Source organism: Miscanthus floridulus, chromosome 1 (genome assembly GCF_019320115.1).
Source record: "Miscanthus floridulus cultivar M001 chromosome 1, ASM1932011v1, whole genome shotgun sequence".
Classification (NCBI taxonomy): domain Eukaryota; kingdom Viridiplantae; phylum Streptophyta; class Magnoliopsida; order Poales; family Poaceae; genus Miscanthus; species Miscanthus floridulus.
This window is the reverse complement of record NC_089580.1, coordinates 113,205,979-113,217,280: the sequence shown is the minus strand read 5'-3', so window position 1 is coordinate 113,217,280 and position 11,302 is coordinate 113,205,979.

Genomic DNA, 11,302 nt, shown 5'->3' with positions numbered 1-11,302 from the left:
CGAGATTGTAAGACCCTTTTTCTGTACTGATCTGAAGAGTTTGTGGAGCTTGGAAGGCACATAAAGAATAATATGTATATTTGGCACACAAGTCAGTAACAGAATGTAAAGCTGAATTATAGTCCAAAGTATTTTTTCTCGTTGCTAGTCTAAAATGTTCCAAGTACCAGGTGTGTGACAAACAAGTATGGTGGATAGCAAGGTGACAGGTGTGTGAAAAACAAGTATGGTGGATGGCAACAGCAACACAAACAAGAAACCAGACAGCACACGCTAACATAGCTCACTTTGGCCTTCTCTATGCGCTCCTCTAGATATTGTTCCTCTTTTGTCCCTCTCTTTTTTCTATTTTTAGGTTGTCGTTGTTTTTTTGGGAAATTTCAACTTTTTCTTTTTATTTTTTTGATATTTTCTCTTCACTTAGGAGCACAAAAGAAGTAACCATAGAAAATATGAGCTTAAACAAGTGAAAGGCGTGGCCTATGGAAATTTTAGAAGACGTGCTCAAAATCGACAAAAAGCTTGTGACCACGAAAAGAGGATCTTGTGACCAGTTTTTGACAAAATAAAAATTGTCCGACCCTAATGGAGCGAGGGATGGATGGATCCAAAAAAATTCTGATCGATTTTGATATATAGAACATCAAAATCTGAGTTCGTATGTGAAAATTAGACCAGTTTTAAGAACGGACTCCAAATTAGAGGACAAAACGGGAACAATGCGCGCAAAATTGGTCACGGCAGTAAGGATTTGAAGAAAACAATGGGGGAAACACATGAACTAGACTCTAACATGACCTAACTAGCAAAAAGACCTTAACCAGGACATAAACTCAACATGACAGACTCTGAAACTAAAATATGCAAACGCTATGGCGCGAAAGGTTCTAGGATAGGAAAAAAAATATGGCACTAGACTATGGGACGAATACGAAACACTCAAAACTGGGGGATAAATGTAAACCTGACGGTATACCTTAGCTCTGATTACCACTTAATGGGAACGGGGATCCCAATCTTCTGTTAGGTAGTGATAACTATCATTGTGGCGGAGAATGACACACCGATCCAGGCTTTAGATCGAACCCTACAATCTTAGCACCACAACTCCTCTGGTTATCAACCGAGTGTAACACCTCGGGTGTTTAAATACTAAAACCGGCCATGTCATCATGTGCATTGCAAAGCATTTGGCATTTAGTGAAACTTTTGATATACATACACTAAAACAAGTTTACCTTTATGTGGTATGTGTTGAATTGTATTGTTTGAATCAAGTTTGAAATTGGTTTGAATTTGAATTTTCAAGAAAACCCTGTTTTCAGTATTTAAATTCTACCCTGAAAACCAATTCAAAATCTAAGCATATTTTGGGGTTGAGCCTAAAAGCAAAAGTGTAGTGCTTGTCAAGTTATACAAAGTTTGTTTTTGGAGTTTTCAAAGTTGTTATGAAAAATTTGAAGTAATTTGAAAAGGTGTAATTTGTTAAATGTCCCCTATTTGAATTCAAAAGTACATTTCAAAATGTATACCGAATTAGGGGGTGGTTATAAAAGCAAAGTTGTAGAACTTTGGATTTTGAGCAACTTTTATTTTTGGAAATTTTTGAGTTGTTATACAAATTTGGGAGTAATTTGAATTTTAAAATGGATGGCAATTCTGTAATTTGGAGGAACAGTACCACGACCATTGCCCCACCACCGGCGTTGTTTCTCTAGTCTTCCAGACGCGCCTGTGACCACCCTTGGCTTCATACTAGCATAGTGAAGGTCACTGCGTGTCATCTCCTCACTCTCTTGGCCACGCTATAAAGCTCCAACATCATCATCGACTTTCCTTTCTCTGCTCTGTTTTCCCCGTCACCTTGCTCATCTCCGGCGAGCCCTCATCGTCGAACCAGCGCCTCCTCCATCATAGCAAAGCGCCTAGTAGTTTTGCCTACTCCTTGCGCATCCATCCAGCTAGCTTAGGTCGTCTGATTTCGTCGGGAAACCATGGTGCGAACTCTTCTTCCTCGCGGCTGGCAACCTCTCCGTCACAGGCGCCTCTCCATGGCCAGCATCCTCCGGTGAGCCGTTGCCCTTGATTAGTGTACCTATGGCTCCATCTCGATGCCATGGTGCTTAATCCATTGTTGCTTGCTTGTTTTGCCCACTATAGTCGTCAGAACACCACCGTCGACGAAGTCTGCTCCACCGTGGTCGCTGTTACCGTCGAACCGCGTCACCGTAGCTTCTCTGGTCTCGTTCTTTGCTCCAACGTGATCGTGGTGAGCTACTGAACCTTCCCGTGCCTTTTGTTTGATCTCTACCAGACTTGTTTTGCCGATGTAGCACTGCTGTGTCACCACGTCCGCCATGGCCAGCGTCAGCCTCGAATCGTGCCGTGATTGAGTTAGCTAGTGTCTACAATCGATGCGCCATGTTGTTGTGAGTGTTTTGGTACTTTGGCCATCGCCGTTGGACTAACCGTCGGCGACTTAGCGTCGGTCAGCGCCGTCGTCATCGCGGTCAGAGCTGGAGGTTAGGGATGACAAGTGGGTCCCGTATGTCAGCGACTGTGTAGTTCAAAATGAATTTCTGTTTTTCAGATTTGAATGAATAGTATCTATTTTTGTTATTTTTGTGTAGATTTATTTAGAGCTCCAAAAATTATGAAAATTTTTGTGTGACCTCTCTGTGATGAATATCATTTAGGAAAAATATGAAATATTGATTTACAGTACTTTTTGAATGTGATGAAAATTTCTCAATTAATTAATAAATGGATTTCCATTGTTTTTCTAGGCTCAATTAATTATCCAAAAATTATGAGATTTGTTTTGCCACTTACTTATCATGTGATGAATCTTTACTAAAATTTTGAGCTCAATTGGAATAAGTTGATTTATTTCATAATTTTGAATTAAATAATTAATTCATAAAAGCAAAAAGTAACCTTTAATGATTTAGGTTTTGTTTGAAATTTTGGATTGAGTGATGACCTTGGGTCATTAGTTGATAATGATCCTTGGCAAATGATGTATGGTTACGAAAAAGATTTCGTTAAGCTTGACTTGCAACTGTACCGCGAAGGAAAGTTGTATCCGAATTGTTAATTTTGCATCCATCATCGAGCATCATGTTTCGTATCCCGCATCATGTTAAACATGGCATTGTTACTATGTGTAGTGAACAAAGGTGAACACGTGGTAGTTAATCAAGTTGCGGAGGAGGTTAATCCGCCTGTTGAGGTCGGATCGGATACTTGTGGAACGTCGTAGGAACCTAACTTTTCCATCAACGAAGGCAAGCCCCGGATGCATTTAACCCTACCTTGTGTTTTACAAATGTTATCGCTTTTGCTTTTCTATACTGCATTAAGTGATTAGGAGTCAAGTGAAAACCTAATTGGTGTATTACCAACCTTGTTTTTCCATATCTACCTTGATTATCTGTTTTATTCGTAAATGACTAGTTATGCTTAGTCATGCTTAGTCGAGTGATTACCTGTCACCTGTGAGTTTTAAATGGATCTTTGGTTACTTATGTTATCATGAGATGTGAACATGGAAGTAATAAATATAGATCGGGCAAACTCGGTGTATGAGAGCCACAAGACATAGAGGTCTTGTGAGCAGCTTCTTTCCGCCTGTGTCGATTAAGGTCCGTCCGTTGTTGAATTGCATAAGATGAGACTTTGTAGTACTAACCACATACTCCGGTAAGCCTTAACTTGACGATTCTATTATGAGAATGGCTAATCACGCACTTAGAGTGGAGAGATGGCGAGAATAGCATATACCCACATGGCAATGGGCCGGATTGGTGGAGTACTATATTCTCGAGTGGCATAGACCCGTTCTTGTTTTAGGAGACCCAAGGGTAGGTTGATATATGTAAGTCAGGGACCTGCATATGTCGTGTGGTCTAGAATCCCCAGCTGGATTTTAATCGGTTCGAATCATCGTTGCTCCTCGGTTATGGAGACTCAACTCACTGTTCATCATCGTAGTTTAATAACTAGAACTTGAGAAAGGTTTGAGAAAGAGATTGATATGAAGTTCATGATCTCATTACGGATCATGGCAGATTCATATGTGGTACTTATAAAGTTTTACATGTTAAAGTAAAGAATTTTGTTAAAGAGCTTTTACGCAAAAGAACTTTGATTATTGCTAAAGCCATACCTTGAATCCCTGAGCCTGCATTCCTGAGTCTTCTCAGTTTTTATTTCAGTTAAGTCTTGTTGAGTACTTTTGTACTCAGGGTTCATTGACCCTTGTTGCAGGTGAGCCTCATGAGCAGGTCTGTTTTGGACCTTACTGCATGACCGTTGTTCAGGTCGATGACGATAAGTAAATGTGTGATCCTTGGGCAGGATGTTTATTTTGTGTGTTATGTTTATGTTAATTATGCCACTCCACTACTACTATGGTTTGTAATAATTATTGAACTTGGTTTGTAAGGTTTGATACAACTGGTTTGTAAACTATGTTATCGTAACACTTCCGCTAACTTACTCTGATGTATATATTTGAATAAATATTGTAATACTGCAATGACTCTGTAATGTGATCCTGCTCGGAAATCGTGGATGATTCGGGGTTCCCCGAGGACACCCGACAGACTTTTTAAGTTACCAAGAACATATGCATAGCTGTTAATGGTCGTTGGATAGTGATAGGTGCATGTGGGTCCTATAACTTAGGAGGTTCTGCCACAGAATGGTATCAGAGTGATCATTACAAAGTCTTTGTTGTATTGTTTTACAAAAACTTCAAAATAATTTGGGACAAATAGATATAACTTGTTAATTTGGTCCAAATTGCTTCCGACTTATCTTATTTCATTCTCACCATTCCTTAATTGATTAAAAAGGCTTTGTGTGGTGGAGTAGTAATCTTATTATGCCCTATATATAAATAACTATGGTTATGTACCTTATAGCTTTGATGTTTTTGTTCGTAAGAACGATTCATGCATCATGATTAATTCACTTATTACTTTCTTCACCCTGAGTCTGGGTTGGGTAGTGAGTCTGGGTTGAGTTATGTAATCCATCCTGGCTGCTCTTTAGATTTTGATCAGATTGTCTTAATTGGATTAATCTTGCTTCCTACAGTATGGCTCGCACCAAGGTAACGCCCCATAAGTCCGCTAGACCTAAAGGAGTTCCTCATCATCAACTTGCCCCTAGAAATGATGGTGCTAGCAGTAGCAGCTCTAGGCCTGATCCCCAGGTAGAGATACAGAGGCTTTCAACCGAGTTAGCATAGGCTACTAGGGATAGAGCCTTGGATACCATCCGGTTGGGCAAGTTAAAGGAGCAATTGAAGTGTAGCACCACCGCTCATAAGAACTGCAAATGTATGTTAGTTCGTATGGTGGAGGGGAGAAATGAGGCTTGGCATAGGGAAGATGTAGCTAGAGCTAGAACGCATGAGCTAGAATTTTATGTAGAAGATTTAGAAGAACATAATACTACTTTGCATGAAGAAGTCCATAGGCTGAGCAACCTCCTGGATCCAAATCATGAACCTCAAGCTAATGCAATGGACCCAGGTGTTGTCATTGCTGATGATGATGAACTTGAAGAGGAAGAAGAAGAAGAAGATCCTAAAGAATTAGTGATGGTTGATGAAAGTGATGATGAAGACGGAAATGTTTCTGGCATGGATACCGATCATGAAGTTTGACATGGTCGAGGAAAAGAGTAGTATTGTAAAATAGGAGATCTGGTTAAGTTTAGTAGTCTTGTGTAGGTATGGGCTTGTGCTTAAATAAGTGAACCCAGTGTAATGTATTGAAGTAAGCTTGTTTATTTCAATAAAAGCTTGTGAGTAAAGTTTGGTTTGTTATGAACAAATGCCTTGTACTCGTGCTTCGGATATTGCTGGTTCTTCGCATGAAGATGATGGTGTTCCTGAGCCACCACCAGTTCCACCGACTTTAGCTGATGCTATAACAGCACTAGTCCATGTGACCGTAGAGAATGCTCGACTGCTTCGAGAGATAGCTCAGAGTAATCAGAATATAGTGCATAATCAGAATATGGTGCAAGGAAACCGTGGCCGCAATCATAACAAGCAAGAGGCTACGTATGTTGATTTTATAGATACAAGACCCCCAGTGTTCACTAAGGCAGATGAACCATTGGAGGCTGACGATTAGCTTCGGACCATGGAGCAGAAATTTGACCTTATTCCATGCACGGAGATGCAGAAACCTATGTTTGTTGCCCAACAACTTGGAGGTGCAGCAGGTGCCTGGTGGGCAAATCTAGTGGCTATGCAGCCAGCTGGCATTCCAATAACTTGGGTTGAGTTCCGTACTGCCTTCGGAGCTCATTATATTCCAAAAGGGGTGATGGCCATGAAGCTGGATGAGTTCCTTGCTTTGAGGCAAGGGGATCAAACGGTTATGCAATATGTGGGTAGATTCAATCACCTGTCACAGTATGCATCTGAACATGTCAATACAAATGCCAAGAAAAAGAAATGGTTCATGAGAGGTCTGAATACTAAATTACAGGCAATGATGACTGCATGTGCCAATGTTACTTATCATGAGGCAGTGAATATTGCAATTGCTTCTGAGGAAAAGTATAGGCAGCATAAGGAGATTAAGAAAAAGAAGAGTGTGCCGACTAGATCCTTTGGTGGAAATCAAAAGAGGCAAAAGATAATCTATCATCCAGTCAACCATTATCATCCTCCTTATCGTCCGCTGTAATTCCAAGCTGGGCAATAGTTAAATGTCCGTCCTGCTATAACTTACCCAAGTGCACCACAGACCAATGCTCCTGGTGGCAATGCTCCAATGTCCCAAAGTCACAATTATCCGTGTTACAATTGTGGAAGGACCAGTCATTTCTCCAGGGAATGTCCGTATCCCAGGCAGGCTAATCAAAATTATCAGAAGGTCCCTGCTAATCAACAACAGGGTCAAGCACAGAATAAGAACCACAATCAGAATGCTCAGAAGGGCAAAGATGAAAGGAAGATAGGACGGGTGTTCTATATTCAAGCTGGAGAAATTCTAGAAGGGAAGCTAGTGATGATGGGTATGTTTCCTGTCTCCAATCACCCTGCTATTATGCTTTTTTATTCTGGTGCATCTCATTCATTCATCAATAGAACCTTTATTGTAAAGCATGCAATTCCAATTGGGGAAACAAAGGAAAGTTTCTTTATACAATCGCCCGGGGGACGTCTGTGTACAAAGGAAATGGTATACCAGGTACCCATAAACCTAGGTGGGCATATTTTTCCCACTACCATGATTATTCTCAAGGATCAAGATATAGATGTGATCTTGGGAATGAATTGGATGTATTATCATAAGGCTGTTATAGATGTTTTGAATAGGACATTAAGGGTGAGTTTGCCTGATAGTAGTTCTCAGCTTCTTATCCAGCTTCCTACCTTAAGGAGATCAGTGGAAAGAGTTTGTGCAACTTTTGTGAAGGAGATTAGGGATATCCCGGTAGTTTGTGAATTCCCTGATGTTTTTCCTGAGGATTTACCCAGTTTACCACTAGATAGGGATGTTCAGTTTAACATAGAGTTAAAGCCTAGAACAGCTCCGATCTCTCAGAGAGCTTATAGGATGCCTCCAAAGGAATTAGCCAAGTTGAAGACTCAGCTGCAAGAGTTGATTGAGAAAGGATTTATTCAACCTAGTTCATCACCTTGGGGATGCCCTGTAATTTTTGTGAAGAAGAAAGATGAAACCCTGAGGTTATGTGTTGACTATCGTCCGTTGAATGAAGTGACCATTAAGAATAAGTATCCCTTACCTTGGATAGACTTGTTTTTTTATCAATTGGCGAGAGCCAAAGTTTTCTTCAAGATTGATTTAAGGTCAGGCTATCACCAAATTAAGATTAAGCCTGAAGATATTCCCAAAATGGCATTTACCACAAGATATGGATTATATGAATACTTGGTAATGTCTTTTGGTTTGACAAATGCCCCAGCTCATTTTATGTATCTGATGAATTCAGTGTTCATGCCTAAGCTAGACAAGTTTGTGGTGGTGTTTATTGATGATATCCTAGTTTATTCCAAGAACAAGAAGGAACACACAGAACATCTCTGAATTGTCCTGACTCACTTAAGAGAACATCAACTATATGACAAGTTCAGTAAGTGTGACTTCTGGCTTAAGGAAGTACAGTTTCTTGGACATGTCTTATCAGCTGAAGGAGTTGCTATTGACTCGAGCAAAGTGAAGGATGTGCTTGATTGGAAACCGCCAACCACAGTTCATCAAGTTTGGAGTTTTCTGGGATTGGTGGGGTATTACCGTTGGTTTATTCCAGATTTCTCTAAAGTATCAAAGTCCATAACTAAATTGTTGAAGAACCAAGTCAAGTTTATCTAGTCATCTAATTGTGAAGAGGCTTTCCAGACCTTGAAGAGACTGTTGACCACTGCACCAATTTTAGCCCAACCTGATATCGAGAAGCCGTTTGATGTTTATTGTGATGCTTCAGGTATTGGTATTGGATGTGTGTTGATGCAAGAAGGCTGAGTTATTGCCTATGCTTCCAGACAACTCAAGCAACATGAAGAACACTATCTGACTCATGATCTAGAGTTAGCAATAGTTGTCCATGCTCTGAAGATTTGGCGGCATTACCTACTTGGTAATACATGCCATATTTACACAGATCACAAGAGTTTAAAGTATATCTTTACTCAATTAGATTTGAACATGCGACAGAGAAGATGGTTAGAATTGATTAAAGATTATGACTTGAAAGTACATTACCATCCTAGTAAAGCAAATGTAGTTGCAGATGCCCTCAGTCGAAAGAGTCAGTGCAATTGTCTAACATTAAGAACAATGGGTTTGACTTTATGCCAAGAGATGGAAAAGTTGAGTATAGAGGTAATTCAACAAGGAAGTTTAACCAATATAACTATTGAAGCCACTATTCGAGATCATATCATTGCTGCTCAGAAAGAAAACAAGGGTATAGCTCATATCAAAGAAAGAATCAAGAATGGGAAAACGGAATGCTTCAGCATAGATGATGAAGGTGTGCTATGGTTCAAGAATCGTTTAGTGGTGCCAAAAGTTCTGGAGTTGCGACAGTCAATTCTTGAGGAGGCACATACTACTAGATTATCTATTCATCTAGGAAGTAATAAGATGTACCATGACTTGAAACAAAGGTTTTGGTGGACCAAAATGAAGATAGAAATTGCCCGGTATATAGCAAAGTGTGACACTTGTTAAAAGGTGAAAGCTATACATTTGAGGAATGCTAGAGAGTTACAGCCATTACCTATTCTAGCTTGGAAGTGGGAGGATATTAGTATGGACTTTATTGTTGATCTACCCAAGACATCAAAAGGTTTTGACTCAATATGAGTCATTGTAGATCGACTGACCAAGTCAGCACATTTTCTTCCAGTCAAGAGTATATATCCTACTATCCAATATGCCAAGATGTATCTAGCAAGAATCATGAGTCTACATGGAGTACCAAAGACCATAGTATCAGATCAGGGTACACAGTTTGTCTCTAGCTTTTGGAAACATTTGCATACTTCGTTAGGTACCAAACTACTGTATAGTACAGCTTATCATCCACAAACCGATGGTCAGACTGAAAGGGTCAATCAAGTACTTGAAGATATGTTAAGGTGTTGTGTCCTTAACTATTCCAAGAAGTGGGATGAATGTCTGCCTTTGGCTGAATTCTCATACAATAATAGTTATCGGGAGAGTATTAGAATGGCTCCATTTGAAGCACTTTATGGTCGTAGATGCAGAACATCGCTGAGTTGGTCTGAGCCCAGAGAGAGAAGATTCTTTGGAGTTGACCTTGTGAAAGAAACAGAAGACAAGGTTAGGCAAATACAAAGTAATTTGAAGATAGCTCAGTCCCGACAAAAGAGTTATGCAGATAAACGACGTAGACCATTGGTGTTTAACAAGGGAGATTTTGTATATCTGAAGGTATCATCGATGAAGGGGGTTACTCGTTTTGGTGTTAAAGGCAAGTTGGCACCTCGATATATTGGGCCATTTCAAATTTTAGAGAGGTATGGAAAAGTGGCGTATTGCTTGAAGCTACCCGAACATCTTTTAGCTGTGCATGATGTGTTTCATGTTTCTCAATTAAAGAAGTGTCTCCGAGTGCCTGAGTAGAATGTTGAGGTTGAAGGAGTGGAACTTGAACCGGATTTGACCTATTCCGAATATCCTATCCGAGTTTTGGATTAGAAAGATCGTGTTACACGAAGGAGAACAATCAAGTTCTACAAGATACAATGGAATCAACATTCCAAAGAAGAAGCTACTTGGGAATCCGAAGATTACTTGCTAGAGAAATTTCTAGAGTTTCTTGTGTCAATATAGAGTAATGTTAGTTGAGCTCGGTTGTTATAACTGTGTTTTGTAAAGGAACCTTAGCTGTTTTATGAATAGATTTTGTATGTGTTCTCACGACACATTTCCTTTTCCATTACTTACCCTATGGCTATGAATCTCAGGATGAGATTTCTTTTAGGGGGAAGGATTGTAACACCTCGGGTGTTTAAATACTAAAACCGGCCATGTCATCATGTGCATTGCAAAGCATTTGGCATTTAGTGAAACTTTTGATATGCATACACTAAAACAAGTTTACCTTTATGTGGTATGTGTTGAATTGTATTGTTTGAATCAAGTTTGAAATTGGTTTGAATTTGAATTTTCAAGAAAACCCTATTTTCAGTATTTAAATTCTACCCTGAAAACTCAATTCAAAATCTAAGCATATTTTGGGGTTGAGCCTAAAAGCAAAAGTGTAGAGCTTGTCAAGTTATACAAAGTTTGTTTTTGGAGTTTTCAAAGTTGTTATGAAAAATTTGAAGTAATTTTAAAAGGCGTAATTCGTTAAATGTCCCTTATTTGAATTCAAAAGTTCATTTCAAAATGTAGACCGAATTAGAGGGTGGTTATAAAAGCAAAGTTGTAGAACTTTGGATTTTGAGCAACTTTTATTTTTGGAGATTTTTGAGTTGTTATACAAATTTGGGAGTAATTTGAATTTTAAAACGGATGGCAATTCTATAATTTGGAGGAACAGTACCACGACCACCGCCCCACCGCCGACGTTGTTTCTCCGGTCTTCCAGACGCGCCTGTGGCCGCCCTTAGCTTCGCGCTGGCGCGATGAAGGTCACTGCATGTCATCTCCTCGCTCTCTTGGTCAGGATACAAAGCTTCGACATCGTCATCGACTTTCCTTTCTCTGCTCTGTTTTTCCCGTCGCCTTGCTCATCTCCGGCGAGCCCTCGTCATCGAACCAACGCCTCCTCCGTC